Raw genomic sequence first — 16,215 nt, forward strand, 5'->3', positions numbered from 1 at the left:
CAGTATGGTACTGGCACAAAAACAGAAATATAGATCAATGGAACAGGATAGAAAGCCCAGCGATAAACCCACGCATATATGATCACCTTATTTTTTGATATAGGGGGCCAGAATACACAATGGAGAAAAGACAGTCTCTTCAATAAGTTGTGCTGGGAAACCCTGACAGCTACATGTAAAAGAATGAAATTAGAACACTCCCTAACACCATACACAAAAATAAACTCAAAATGGATTAAAGACCTAAATGTAAGGCCAGACACTATCAAACTCTTAGAGGAAAACATAGGCAGAACACTCTATGACATATATCACAGCAAGATCCTTTTTGACCCAGCTCCTAGAGAAATGGAAATAAAACCAAAAATAAACAAATGGGACCTAATGAAGCTTAAAAGCCTTTGCACAGAAAAGGAAACTATAAACAAGGCGAAAAGACAACCCTCAGAATGGGAGAAAATACTTGCAAATGAAGAACTGACAAAGGATTAATCTCCAAAATTTACAAGCAGCTCACGCAGCTCAATATCAAAAAAACAAACAACCCAATCCAAAAATGGGCCGAAGACCTAAATAGACATTTCTCCAAAGAAGATATACAGATTGCCAACAAACATATGAAAGGATGCTGATCAGCATTAATCATTAGAGAAATGGAAATCAAACTACAATGAGATATCATCTCACACCGGTCAGAATGGCCATCATCAAAAAATCTACAAACAATAAATGCTGGAGAGGGTGTGGAGAAAAGGGAACACTCTTGCACTGTTGGTGGGAATGTACATTGATACCGCCACTATGGAGAACAGTATGGAGGTTCCTTAAAAGACTAAAAATAGAACTACCATACGACCCAGCAATCCCACTACTGGGCATATACCCTGAGAAAACCATATTTCAAAAAGAGTCATGTATCAAAATATTCATTGTAGCTCTATTTACAATAGCCAGGACATGGAAGCAACCTAAGTGTCCATCAACAGATGAATGGATAAAGAAGATGTGGCACATATATACAATGGAATATTACTCAGCCATAAGAAGAAACGAAATTGAGTTATTTGTAGTGAGGTGGATGGACCTAGAGTCTGTCATACAGAGTGAAGTAAGTCAGAAAGAGAAAAACAAATACAGTATGCTAACACATATATACGGAATCTAATGAAAAAAAAAAAAGGCCATGAAGAACCTAGTGGCAAGACGGGAATAAAGACACAGACCTACTAGAGAATGGACTTGAGGATATGGGGAGGGGGAGGGGTGAGATGTGACAGGGTGAGAGAGTGGCATGGACATATATACACTACCAAACGTAAAATAGATAGCTAGTTGGAAGCAGCCACATAGCACAGGGAGATCAGCTCGGTGCTTTGTGACCACCTAGATGGGTGGGATAGGGAGAGTTGGAGGGAGGGAGATGCCAGAGAGAAGAGATATGGAAACATATGTATATGTATAACTGATTCACTTTGTTATAAAGCAGAAACGAACACACCTTTGTAAAGCAATTATACTCTAATAAAGATGTTAAAAAAAAATTCATCAGTTTAAAGGTGGCATACTAAACTGGAAAAGTGAAAAAAGAGTGCATCTTGATCTCCTTCAACAGCATAGTACTAACACATTTTATTCAATGGGAAAACACATTTTATCCAAATCAGTCAAGTTATTTTAATATTCTTATGTCTGATAGGAAATTTTGTGGAAGATTACAGTAAAATTTGCTTTGCAGAGGAGCTATTTTGAAAAGTGTGAAAAGGGGGGAGACTTGAACTATCAGACAGCTACAAATGTAAGGCACAATTTTGATGAAAATTTAAATAGAATATATACATCATGTGTCTCAATATCGTCTACGTGTGTATATACGTATGTATGTGTATACACACATGTGTGCACATTCACACACATCCACCTTATTTCCCTGAGTATAAGATGTCTTCTTTTTATAGTTTAGCATTCTGAAATTAGAATATACCTGTCAATTGATGTCTGTGGTAAATGTAGTTGAATTTCTTTCTGTCTTTCAAAAGGCAATTATTACATCTTACAATGCCTCTTACAATGAGGAAATATTTCATTTATTCAGACACATTTTTTCCTTTTATAACATAGGATAACACTATACACATTGTTCCCAAACTCTTTTTCCCAAAAATGTATATTAAATATCCTTTCATGTCAGTGCTGACAGAATTAGTACTACTGTTTTGGGGGGGCTGGAACACACTTTTCTTGGGGATTTCATTTTTGCCCTTTCTTTATCCTAAGTATGATACTTATCATATATGCCACATTTTTAGTGTTGCTTCCATCTTAGGGACAGAACCAGAGAGCTGTCAGTGCCTTTGGCCATATTCCAGTGTCCACTCTGTAAAACACGCGCTTTACCTGAGACTGATATCATAAGCAGGTTTATCCACTGTTCCCTCCATTTTGTTTCTTTTTTATTATGGTAAAATATACATAAAATTTATCATTTTAACCATTTTAAATTGTTCAGTGGCATTAAGCACATTTGTAATGTTGTACAACTATTACTCCCACCCATCTTCAGAAAATTTTCATCGTCCCAAACTGAAACTGTACCCATTAAACAATAACTCCGCATGCTCCCCTCCTCCCAATCCCTGGCAATCACCATTCTTTCTGTCTCAATGAATTTGCTTACTTTAGGTACCTAATATATGTAGAGTCATACAATATTTATCCTTTTGTGACTGGCTTACTCCACTTAGCATAATGTCTCAAGGTTCATACATTTTATAGTATGTGTCAGAATTTTATTCTTTTTATAGGCTGAATACTACTCCATTGTATGTATATACCACATTTTGTTTATCTTTTCATCCATCAATGGATGCTAGGTTTTTAAAAAAATTGCTTATAGTATAATATACATAAAGTACATGAATCTTAAATGTAAAATTTGATGAATTTTTACATAGCAAACACATAACCTAAATCAAAATATGGAACATTATCAGCACTGCAGAAGTCTCCTTTGTGCCCCTTCCCAGGTATTAACGTCCCACAGGCCCCAAAGTTAACCACCATTCAAACTTCCACCATCATAAGTAAGTATGATTTGTCCATTTTTGAGCTTTATATTAATAGAATCATACAGTATCTACTTTTTTGTATCTGGTTTCTTTCAATCAACATTATATCTATGAGATTCATCCATATTCTTGTACATAGAATTAGTTCATTCATTTTCATTGCTGTATAATATTCCAGTGTATGAATGTATAATTATTTATCCATCCACTTGTTGACAGACATTTGAATTTTTCCTCCAATTTTTTGTTATTATAAATAAAGCTCCTATTAACATTCTTGTTGTTTGGGAAGTCCCAAAGATCACCTCCAGGTTTGGTGATTCGCTAGGATTCACAGGACTCAACATAGAGCTATACTAATGGCTAAGGTTTATTACAGCAAAAGGATACAAAGCAAAATCAGCAAAGAAAAATGGTGCATGGTGCAAAGTCCAGAGGAAACCAGGCACATGCTTCCAAGACTCCTCTTCCCAGTGGAGTCGCACAGCACATGCTTAATTCCTCCAGCATCAAATTGTGACAATATGTATGAAATGTCTACCAAGGAAGATCATTAGAGACTCAGTGCCCAGTGTTTGTTTTTAATAGGGGCTGGTCACATAGGCACCCTCTGCCTAGCATGCACCAAAACCCCAGACTCTCAGAAGAAAAGCAGGTGTTCAGCATAAGCCATACTGTTTGCACAGTTTAGACACAGTAAACCACCCTTATCATTCAGAGGATGGTGAAACCCTCTCAAAATCCAAGTCCCCAGATGCCAGCCAAGGGCCAATCTTGCAAGCAGGCCTTTCTAAGGATACATTCTCAGGCCTGCCATGTGAACTCTTTGTACAGCCCACCCCCTTGGCTCTTGGCCAAGGTGACTTTGTCAGTAGGACCCTACACAGTAGAGTGAGACCAACCTGCAGTATTGTCCTCAGGGGTCTTAGATTGAGCCAGATAAAAGAAATCCATTATCATAAACATGTATCTTCCAAAACCAGGTGGCTTCCTCCTTAAGCTTCCATAATTAACCCTTTATTTTTTAACCTGGCTTGAGGCATCAATCCAGGCACAGCACAAGCCTGTTCAGTAAACTGAAGCTGACCTGAATGCCTTCCAGGGCTGAGGCAGTGCCATGATAGTCAAGGCTCACTGACAAGTACAGTTCCAGAGGGCACATGCAGTACGTTGGTCAAAAAAAAGTTTACAATTGTTAGGGCATCCCAAGCAGGACATACATTAATTAGGCAGTTTAGGCTAACAGAATCCCTAATGTGGCTGACCTCCCACCGTGAGGCCTCCCACCCTAGGGTTTCCAATCCAGTCCAAAAAATTCAGTTCAGAACTTGGTTTCAAAGAGAGTGTTTCCTCAAGGCAGCTGGATCCAAACAATTTTGTTTGTTCATAGCACCAGTTCATCTGCCTTCCAAGTGTAGACGACATGTGGAGGTGCTGAGTGGAAGGTGGAGGAGCTGGGGTCACCACCTGCTGTCTCAGAGTCAGCTCTGTCAGATCTGAACTTAGGCTCAGCAGTCAGTTTGAATTCAAAGTACTCTCAGCAGCAGGGAAGACAACACGTGCTTTTATTAGGGAGGAGGGGAAAGCTTCCAGAAGCAGTCCTAAAAATCAAAGATCATTAATGTCCTCACCCTTCACTCATGCCTCCCCAGGTGTTTTGTTTTTTCTCCAGTGTTACAAAATCTGTGTGACCCATTTAGCTGTTATAGTTGTACAACCATCCTCTCCTCTCATCCACACCTTTTGTCTAGAAGACTTGTATGTAAGAAGTTTAAAAGCATTTTCAGAGGCAAACATTTTTATACAACTTAATCAGAAAGACATATCATGTCCAGGAATTGGTCAAGATGAAATCCTGAATTTTCAAATATTTAAAAAATGGGTTTTCATACTTCCCACTCCTTTCATCCTGATCATTTATCCAGTGAGCCGCCTAGAAAAGATCACTCTCTTTATGGGGACAGTTACGTTTAATAAGCACACTGCCTTACTAAGGTTTATGTATCAGGAGGAAGGGCAAGTAAGTAGAGTCAGGCTATCAGTCTACTTTAAGCTGCAACTAATCTAGAAAGTCAAACACAATCATCAACATCAGTGACACAGCCTCAGAAAGGATCAAGAGTTTGATCTGTCAGGAGTGGGGGAGGGGGTCACATTCCTCATGCTAGGCCCTCCTCCAATTTGCAGCTTTTGCAGAAATCACATGTTAGGAATGCAATCAGCTTTTGTATCAGAAATATACAGCCAATGAGAGGATCAATTTCAGATGGTCCCATCAGAGAACAAGACTTTTCCTGTGGGCATCTGCAACTCAACTGACCCAAATGGTCCAGCCAGCACCAGGGGCGGTTTCACAGTTTAGGATCACAAGAGGGGTGATCCAAATCTGCAATAATCCAAGTCTGAGTTCATTTAAAGTTCACGTAGTTCGTTTAGAGTTCATTTAGTCTGTGCCTCCTTTCAGTTCAGCACATCTGGTGCTGATGTGGGAACAGTCTATAGCAGACCTTACCAGGTTTCAGCTGAGAGTCAGGTCCAGGCAATCAGAATCTGTGAATTTAGGATGCCAAAAAAGCTAGTGGCTTTCCTTAGGGAGCATCAAAGCTGAGATGGTGCAGGGCTGGTCAACCGTGGTCTAGGTCCAAGTTCAAATAACAAGTAAGACTTTGCTAAGCTCTTCTTATTGTGCCTTACAGTCCAAATTAACCCAGTCAAAAATACACACATCAGGATGAAAAAATCATCAGCTTCTTAAGAGTCAGACGTTTGGTTTCACGAAAGCTCATTAGCAACTAAAAACTGCTTTCTAAACTCAAAAAGTGTATTTTCATCTGAAGACTGCCTCTCTTTTCATGTTGTCTTCCTTTTTCCAGAAGCTCCAAGAGTTAAAAAATGATAACAAAAATCATTAGCTATGGAGACTAGTTTTATTTCCAATACTCAAAGAGTTTGGATTCCAATCTGCCCACTGGCAGCAAAAAGCAAGGTAATTGTATCCCAGTGATGCTCTTTTTTCTTTTTTGCAACTTTTCCTGATCAAGATGATCCCTCTAGCTTTATGAGACTACAAGAATATAACATTTTACATCAATGTTTATCATACGTCCAGATGCAATAGCCACAAAATACAAAGCCATTTTTTTTTTATGTAGAAAAGCAATTTATTCCATTATAAGCACTTACACAGTTAGTCATGGAGAGTAACAGGCCTGCTGGTGAAACAGGTCACCCAAAATAGAGATGGTATCAAACTAGTGGTCAAGGACTAACTCCTTAAAAAAAAAAAAAGCACCTCTTATCCAGGATTAATTTAATTTTAAAAACAAATACAAGCTATTGATTCACTCTTCTCAATTTAACTGGACAGTCTACCTGTGGTATAACTGTCAGGTAAAAACATACATCTTTACAACTTGGTGGTCCCAAGTTTGTTTTTTTTTTTAAACCATTTCACAGAAAGGAAAGAAATAATATGAAAACAGCTCAAGAAATACACTAACAAGCAAAAATATATGGGGAAAGAGGAACACATTGTTTTGACTTAACTGAAGAAACTGAGAGGAGATTGGTCTATGTAAGAAAATGTGTATCCTGGAAAGTTCAGTGTGAAGATTTTAGAGCAGGAATTTATATGACTTGAATCTCCCCTATTTCCTGAATAAAGACGACATCTTGTAGTATTTATACTTCATGGCTCAGACACCTACCTCACTTGGCTCTATTTCTTACTCACTCTAGCATTTACTTAAATGAGTCAGAAAAACTTGGGGATATAGCGTAAGAAGAAAAATAACCACACACAATATTCCCCTTTTTGTGGCTACTTTAGACCTCTGTTACTAGAAAATTCCTGAAGAAAATTTAAATATAAGTCTGTGGCTTTGCTGAATCAAGAAGCCCCCAGTTAATATTTAGAAAACACCTTCTGTTTGGACTAATAACATTGTTGATAGAACTTATTATAGAGGGATAACCAAAGTCTGTGTCTCAAAACCAGTGTTAAATCAATCTCAGGGTTGAGAGGAAGAAAAGGGGAGTCTAAAATCACAAGAAGTGCAGACATTCTCTAGGATCCTTGTCCTTCTGGATCCACGCTTCCTTCAGGGTCTTCGTCATTATAAATGTTCTCTGCCATTTGCCAAACTTGCATGATATTGTCTTCTGATACAGAACAAATCACCCAAGGTTCATTGGGATTCCAGGAGAAATCAGATACCTTGGCAGTGTGACCACCATGAATAAACAACAACTCTGGTGGCCCATCTTCTGCATCTTCCGGGGATTGTTCCTCTCCAATTTTACTTAAACCCCAGACATTCAGTCTGCGATCAGTACCACTGGAAGCCAAAATAGTCTCATTGTGAGGCGACCACTGAACCTGGAATATTTCATCCTTATGAGATTCAAAGGAATGCAACTTAAGTTTCAGATTTCTCAGATCCCACAAGGCAACAGTCTTGTCAGCTGATCCTGTGGCAAGAATGAACTCACTATAAGGATTGAAAGAAAGGCAGTTCACTTCAGCAGTGTTGAGCATCAACTGAGTGGCTTGGTTTGGAAGTATTGTTTGAACGAGTATCCCAGATCATAAGTTTCTGATCATCAGCAACTGACCCAAACAGAGACTCATGGAGCAGATGCCAGGAGACGTCTTCTACTACTGCTGTATGCCCTGTAAAGATGGTCTTCGCATCCACAACTTTTCCTTCCTTTGGAACAGCACTGATGTCCCATAGGCAGATAGTATGGTCATCTGAAGCACTAAGTAAGTGCCCACTGAGATTTGGGTTCCAAGAAAGCCCGTAGCCTTCCTTCTGATGTCCACGGAGACACAAGTCTGGGTTGCACTCTCCAGAAGGGTCTGGTTTTGAAGGATGTTTCGTATAGTCAAAAACAAGAACATCACTGGATGGAGTCTTTGTGGCAATGATGCAAGGGTTCTGCGGCATATAGCGTGCCCTGTTTACTTCTCCTTCATGGTTGATCTTGATTTCTATTTTAATTTTTCCACTAACCGAGCCAAAACCTCCAAATTCTCCTTTTTCACTGTCGTAGTGTGAAGCATCAAACTGAGCATCATCATTAGGGAGCTGCACACTGGCTATCACAAGGTGGTTTTGTTCATCTGACGTGTGTGTCCCCAGGACAAGTCGATGAATACTGAAATCTTTCCCTTCTGGTCTGGTTACATCTGGAAGCCACTGTGCAGTTAGGCTGGGCCACTCCAGAGCATGGGTCATCACCAAATCGTAAAGAAAAGGAGTGTTCTTTTTCCATATTTTGTATTCTTCATTGATCACACGTTCTTCTACTGCGTCATCAAAGGCTGCTTCCTTGTCGGCCATGGCGGGCAGGCAAGCCAGGGGGATCAGGTTGAGCTTTGCGAGAGGGGCGGGGAGGCTGTGCAAAGCCATTTTTAAAAGTTCCTCCTTTTCCCCTAATTGAAAGTTTACTCAAACCTTGAGTGGGAAATCCAGCATTTACAAGCTTAATGTTATAGTTGCAGGGAGATCCCAGCTGTAATGTGGGAGTGGGGCTAGAGGGCTATGGCAGCAGTGGCTAGAGTGTTTTTCTCCCTCTGATTTTTTTAAAATAAAACTTTGCTCTAGCACTGGGAAGTGATTTAACCTTTTTTTCCCCTCCCACTTGAACAAAAGGAACACAAACTTTTCAACATTTTGGCCCATTCAAAGTTCACCTTTGGGAATGTTTGGACCCTTTCTCCTCCAGCCTGGAGGAGAAAAGAAAAACCAAAGGCATCACCCAGGCTGCACCTTTCCCCCCTCACTTTAGCCATTGTGGCCAAAAGTAGCCAGAGGATCCTTCGAGCCAACTCTCTTGGAGTTGTATCTAACATTTTCAAATTCCATAGGTAACTTTTACCTCTTACAACAGACAGCAGCTCAGTTGCTTTTTCATACCATGGATAACTCCATAGACACCCAGGTACCACAGGTTTGTCATCCTCTACCATCCTTTTCTCAAACAATGCTTTTGCCATATTTAAGCGAGTTAAGGTCACTCTAGACAATCCCAACACTATCACCAGTGTGTTGGGAGTCCTGAAGACCATCCCAGGTTTGGTGATGAGGTGAATCATGGGAGAACTCATGGGACTCAGCAAACAGTCATACTTGTCGCTAATATTTATTATAGCAAAAGGATGTAAAGCAAAATCAGTAAAGGAAAAAAAACATGCATGGGGCAAAGTCTAAAGGAAACCAGGAACAAGCTTCCAAGATCCTGTCCCAGTAGAGTCACACAGCACATGTTTCATTCTTCCAGCATCAAACTGTGACAACATGTGTGCCCAGTAGAGTCACACAGCACATGTTTCATTCTTCCAGCATCAAACTGTGACAACATGTGTGAAGTGTTGCCTACCAGCAGTAGAGACTTAGTACCCAATATTTTTATTAAGTGCTGGTCATGTGAGCACCCTCTGCCTGGCCTGCACCAAAACTCTAGACTCTCAGAAGGAAATCAGATATTCAGCACAAGCCATGTTGTTTGCTCAATTTAGACAGAGCAAACTGTCCTTATTAGTTAGGGGATGGTGGAAACCTTCCTGAAATCCAAGTCTTCAGATGCCAGCCATGGGCCAACTTTGCAAGCAGGCCTTTCTAAGGAAAGCATTCTTTGACCTGTCATGTTAACTCTTTTCTGCACATTGTCCATGTCTTTTAGAGCCTATATGTATGCATTTCTGTTGAGTATATACCTAGTAGTGGAAATAATAGGCCCAGGTGATGTGCATGTTCAGTTTTTTAATAGCTGCCTGTTAAATTGACACCTTACCACCATAAAATGTTATTCATTATTTCTATTAATATTTTTGCCTTTAGTTACTTTGATATTAGCATAGTTACATCAGCTTCAGTTTGTTTACTATTTGCATGGCATATTGTTGTCCATCCTTTTATTTTCAACCTGTGTCCTTATATTTCAGGTGAGTCTCCTTTATGTAGTATGTTGTTGGATTTTGCTCTATTATGCAACTTGACAATCTCTGTCTTTTAATTGAAGCATTTAGCCCATTTAGATTTAACACAATTACTGAATATTTGGATTTAAAACTTACATATTACTACTTGATTTCCATTTGTCCCATTTATTCCTTTTTTCCTCTTTTCTTGCCTTGTTTTGGATTAATCAAGAATTTTATTGTAGCATTTCCCCTCCATCAGCTTTTAAGACATTCTTTTATTATTCTTTTAATGGTTACTCCAGAGAAGCTCTTCTCAACTGGATTCCACCAGAGATTATGTCTTAATTATCTAGATATTCATTGCATATATTAACTTATCTTCCTTGTATTTAAAATGGAACTAGTGTGCACCACCCTCAGGAGAATGGAAAAACCCCATTTTCTGTAGGGCTTAATTCTGTTATGAACTCCTGCTTGACAAAAGTTGCCCTAGAGATTAAAACATGCATCCTTGACTAATTAGAGGCTATGTTAAATTAGTGTTTTTAACAGTTCCTGAATAATGCAAGAATCTCATAACATCTTGACTTCACATCCTGCCTTTTATTTATTTATTTATTACTATTTTTGTCATTTATTTCACTTCTACTTTTGTTATTTTATCCATAAGGTATTGCTATTAGTGTTGATTTAAACAGTCACCAGTCTTTTATATTTACACTTTCCATTTCTCTTTCTTTTCTTGCATTTCTATGCTTCTGTCTGTGATCATTTTTCTTCTGCCTAATGAACTCCCTTTAGTGTCTTTTAGTGTGAGTCTGCTAGTAATATATTTTCAGTTTTTACTTACCTGAACATGCCTTAATATCACTTTTATTTCTGAAGGATATTTTCACTGGATATAGAATTATATAGAATTATAGTCCGGCAGTTATTTTCTCCTAGTAATTTATAAGTGTCCTTCAGTTGTTCTGTGGAGTTCATTGGTTTTGTTGAAAAGTCAGCTATATGCTTTATCACTGTTCCTTTGAAAGCAATGTATCTTTTCTTAACTCTGTCTCTTTTAAGATTTTCTCTTTGTCTTGGTTTACAGAAGTTTGATTATTAAATTTAGGTTTGTATTTCTCTTGCTCACAGATTTTTAGCCTTTTTGAAAGTGTAGCTTGATTATCTTTAGTAAATTTTGAAAAAATTTTCATTGTTCTCTCTTCAAATAGTTGCAGTTCCATTCTTTTTCTTGTTCTTGAGCTCTAGACCTTTTCCCTCTGTCTCTTAATGCTCTTTTAATTTTCCATCCTTTTTTCTATGTGCTTTAATGGGGGTATTTTCTACTGATTTACTTTTCAGTTCATTAATCTTCTCTTCTGCTCTGTCTCATATGGTGTTAACCTCATCTATTGCATTCTTAATTTCACTTATTGTATTTTTTAGCTTTGAAATTCTATTTGATCCTTTTTTATACATTCTATTGATAGTTTTCTAGTGAAATTCATCTTCTAAACCTATTTTTGGAATATATTAACATAGTTTATGAGTCCTATCTGATAACTCCCAAAATGTGAATTATCTGTGTTTTAAAAAATATATTAAAATTTAATTGACTTTTATTGTAGTAAAATATATATAACATAAAGTTTACCATTTTAAACATACAGTTCAGTGGCATTAAGTACATTCACATTGTTCTGCAACCATCACCACCATTCATCTCCAGGACTTTTTCATCATCCCAAACAGAAACTTTTTACTCACTGAACAATAACTCCCCATTATCCTCTACCTCTGGCAACCACCTTTTAATTCTGTAATAGCAATCACCATTCTGTATTCTGTCTCTATAAGTTTGACTACACCAAGTACTTCATATAGGTGGAATCATACATATTTATCCTTTTTCATCTGGCTTGCTTCACTTAGTATAATATAATGTCTTTAAGGTTCATCTGTGTTGTGGCATGTGTTAGAATTTCCATCCTTTAAATAAAAAGATGAATAATATTCCTATACACATATAATATATAAAATATATTATCATATATACAAAAGTTTGTTTATCCATTCATCTGTCAATGAACACTTGGGTTATTTCTACCTCTTGGCTACTGGGACTAATGCTGCTTTGAACATTAGTGAACAAATATCTGTTTTGAGTTCCTGCTTTCCCATCCTTTGGGTAGTAGATATGAAAGTATATATAGAAGTGCAATTGATGGTCAATTCTAAGTTTAATTTTTATGAACTTGCCACAGTGTTTTCCACAGTGGCTGCACCATTTCATATTCCAACCAAGAGAGCATAAGGGTTCCAATTTCTCCACATTCTCATCAACACTTGTTATTTTTTGGTTTTATTTATTTATTTTAAAATAGCCATGCTATTATATGAGTGTGAAGTGATATATCACTGAGATTTTGATTGGCATTTCCCTAATGATTAGTGTTGTTGAGCCTCTTTTCATGTGCTTATTGACCATTTGTATATGTTCTTTGGAAAAATGTCTATTCAAGTCCTTTGCCTTTTTAAATTGGGTTTGTGTTTTTTTTTATTTAAAAAAATTTTCCCCCAGCTTTATTGAGATATAATTGACATATAACATTGTGTAAGTTTAAGGTGTACAATGTGATGATTTGATGTGCAGATATACTGTGAAATGTTTACCATAATAAGGTTAGTTAATGCATCCTTCACCTCAAATAGCTGCCATTTTGTTGTTGCTATGGTGAGAATATTACAGCTCTACTCTCATAGCAACTTTTGAGTATACAATGTGTTATTGTTAACTATAGTCATTGTGCTGTACATTACATCCCAGAAACGTATTCATCCTAAAATTGAAAGTTAGTAACCTTTGACCAACACTTCCCCATTTCTTCCACCCCTCAGTTCCTGGCAACCACCATTCTACTGTTTCTATGAGTTTGATGTTTTTAGCTTCCATATATAAGTGAGATCATAAGTATTTGTCTTCCTCTGTCTGACTTATTTCACTTAGCAAAATGCCCTCAAGATCCATGCACACTGGCACATATGGCAGGATTTCCTTTTTCTCGTGGCTGAATAATATTCTATTGTTATACACACACACACACACACACACACACACACACATACACACACACACCACATTTTCTTTACCCATTTATCTGTTGATGTACACTTAGGTTGCTTCCATGTCTTGGCTATTGTGAATACACTGCAATAAACATGGGAGTGCAGATATCTAATCTCCTTCAGATATATACCCAGATGTGGGATTTCTGGATCATATGGTAGTTCTATTTTTAATTTTTTGAGGAACCTCCATACTGTTTTCCATAGTAGCTCTACCAATTTACATTCCCACCAACAGTGTACAAGGGTTCCCTTTTCTCTACATCCTTCCCAGCCTTTGTTGTCTTGTTTTTTGTTTTTGTTTTTGATAACAGCCATTCTAACAGGTGTGAGGTGGTATCATGCTGTGGTTTTGATTTGCATTTCCCTGATGGTTAGTGATGTTGAGTACCTTTTCATGTACTTATTAGTCATTTGGATGTCTTCTTTGGAAAAATGTCTATTCAAGTCCTCTGTCCATTTTTTAAATCAAATTGGTTTTTTTTGCTATTGAGTTGTATGAGTTCTTTATATTTTTTGGATATTAACCCCTTATCAGATATATGATTTGGAAATATTTTCTCCCAGTCCATAGGTTGGCTTTACACTTTTTTGATTCTTTCTTTGGCTGGGCAAAAGCTTTTTAGTTTGATGTAGTTCCACTTACTGATTTTTGCTTTTATGCTTGTGCTTTTCATGTCATATTAAAAAAATCATTGCCAAGACTGATGTCAAGGAACTTTTCCCTTATATTTTCTTCCAGGAATTTTACAGTTTCATGTCTTACATTTAAGTGCTTAATCTGGGATTTCCCTGGTGGCACAGTGGTTAAGAATCCGCCTGCCAATGCAGGGGACATGGGTTGGATCACTGGTCCAGGAAGATCCCACATGCTGTGGAGCAACCAAGCCCGTGCGCCACAACTACTAAGCCTGCGCACTGTAACTACTGAAGCCTGTGTGCCCTAGAGCTTCTACACCACAACTAGTGAGCCCACGTGCCACAACTACTGAGGCCCACATGCTCTAGGGCCCATGTGCCACAACTACTGAGCCTGAGTGCTGCAACTACTGAAGCCTGCACGCCTAGAGCCCACGCTCTGCAACAAGAGAAGCCACCACAATGAGAAGCCCGTGCACCGCAATGAAGAGTCGCTCCTGCTCGCCACAACTACAGAAAGCCTGCGCACAGCAATAAAGACCCAACGCAGCCAAAAAACAATGTGTGTGTGTGTGTGTGTGTGTGTGTGTGTGTGTGTGTGTGTGTGTGCTTAATCTATTTTGAGTTAATTTTTATGAATGGTGTAAGATAGGGGTCTGATTTCATTCTTTTGCATCTGGATATCCAGTTTTCCCAGCATGATTTGTCAGAGATCATTCTTGTCCCATTTAGCATTCTTGGCTCCCTTGTCACACATTAGTTGACCATATAGGTGTGGGTTTATTTCTGGGCTTGATTCTGTTCCATTTGTATATGTGTCTATTTTTATGCCAGTACCATACCCTTTTGATTACTATAGTTTTGTAATATAGTTTGAAATCAGGAAGTTTAAAGCCTTCAGTCTTGTTCTTCTTTATCAGGATTGCTTTGGTTATATGGAGTCTTTCATGTTTCCATATGAATTTTAGAATTGTTATTTCTATTTCTGTGAAAAATGTTATTGGAATTTTGATATGACTGCATTGGATCTATAGATGATTTTGGGGGGTTGCTTCGGTTTTTGTTGTTGAGTTGTATGAGTTCTTTATACATTTTGGATATTAACACTTTGCCAGATATATGATCTGCAAATATTTTCTCTCATTCTATGGGTTGTCTTTTCACTCTTTTGATGGTGCCCTTTGATGCACATAAGTTTTTTTTTAACATCTTTATTGGAGCATAATTGCTTTACAATGTTGTGTTAGTTTCTGCTGTATAACAAAGTGAGTCAGCTATACGTATACATATATCCCCATATCCCCTCCCTCTTGCGTCTCCCTCCCACCCTCTCTATCCCACCCCTCTAGGTGGTCACAAAGCACCAAGCTGGTCTCACTGACACATGTTTTAAATGTTGATGAAGTCTAACTTATCTAATTTTTCTTTTGTTGCCTGTGTTTTTGGTGTTATTTCCAAGAAATCATTGCCAAATCCAATGTTATGAAGCTTTCCCCTCTATTCTCTTCTAAGAGTTTTATAATTTTAGCTCTTGGGTTTAGGACTTTGATCCATTTTGAGTTAATTTTTGTATATGGTGTAAAGCAAGGGTCCAACTTCATTCTTTTGCACCTGGATATCCAGTTTTCCCAGCACCATGTCTTGAGAAGACTGTTCTTTTACCCAATGAATGGACTGGGCATCTTTGTCAAAAATCATTTGACCATATCTGTAAGGGTTTATTTCTGGGATTTCTATTTTATTCCATTTTTCTACAGATTTCCTTATGCTAATACTACACTCTTTTGATTACTGTAGTTTTGTAAGTTATGAAATCAGGGAATGTAGGTTTTCCATTTTTGTTCTTTTTCCAGATTGTTTTGGGGTCCCTTGAGATTCTATATGAATTTCAGGATGAACTTTTCTATTTTTGCTAAAAATGTCATTGGGTTTTTGATAGGGATTGTATTGAATCTGTCAATCATTTTGGATAGTATTGATGTCTTAACAATATTAACTCTTCCAATCTATGAACATGGATGTATTTCCATTTATTTGTGCTTTAGGCTTTGTGTTTCAGACTTTCCGAGAAATGGTCTATTTCTGATTTGCCTTTACTTTTAGGGTGTAGCCCATCCTTCAGGGATTCAACTGAAAGCCTCAGGTGTTTATCATAGCCCCTTCTACATAAAAAGGTCCTGAAATGGAATTTCTGTCTTCCTAGCACTGCCACTTTATGCTTGGTTTCTTGGCCCCTCACTCCATGCAAGCACAGCTTAAGCAGTAGCAAATGCCTCAAAAGGAGAGTGCACAGAGAGAGGTGAGCTTACTTCTCCAAGGTCCTCTTCTCTCCAGGGTTTTGGCTTCTCATGTCTTGGCTGTCTTAATTACTTTCTGATGCCTTCATTCACTTTTATTTTTAAAATCCATCCAGGGTAGTTGTTCTTACTATGAAGCTTAGTCTGATAAAAGCTATTTCAACATAGCTGGAAG

The 16,215-nt window shown here is 37.9% G+C and overlaps 1 protein-coding gene and 1 pseudogene across 6 annotated transcripts in view; both read right to left on the reverse strand.

Annotated features, from left to right (window-relative positions):
- The window catches only part of PHKA1 (phosphorylase kinase regulatory subunit alpha 1), a 141,290-nt gene that overhangs the window by 55,456 nt on the left and 69,619 nt on the right, over positions 1–16,215 (reverse strand). The gene's annotated exons all lie outside the window — the stretch shown is intronic.
- LOC309652323 (histone-binding protein RBBP4 pseudogene) lies at positions 6,202–8,494 on the reverse strand (annotated as a pseudogene). The gene has a single exon. The product of its transcript is annotated as a histone-binding protein RBBP4 pseudogene (transcript).

The sequence above is a fragment of the Balaenoptera physalus genome, assembly GCF_965194825.1.
Source record: "Balaenoptera physalus genome assembly, chromosome: X".
Lineage (NCBI taxonomy): Eukaryota > Metazoa > Chordata > Mammalia > Artiodactyla > Balaenopteridae > Balaenoptera > Balaenoptera physalus.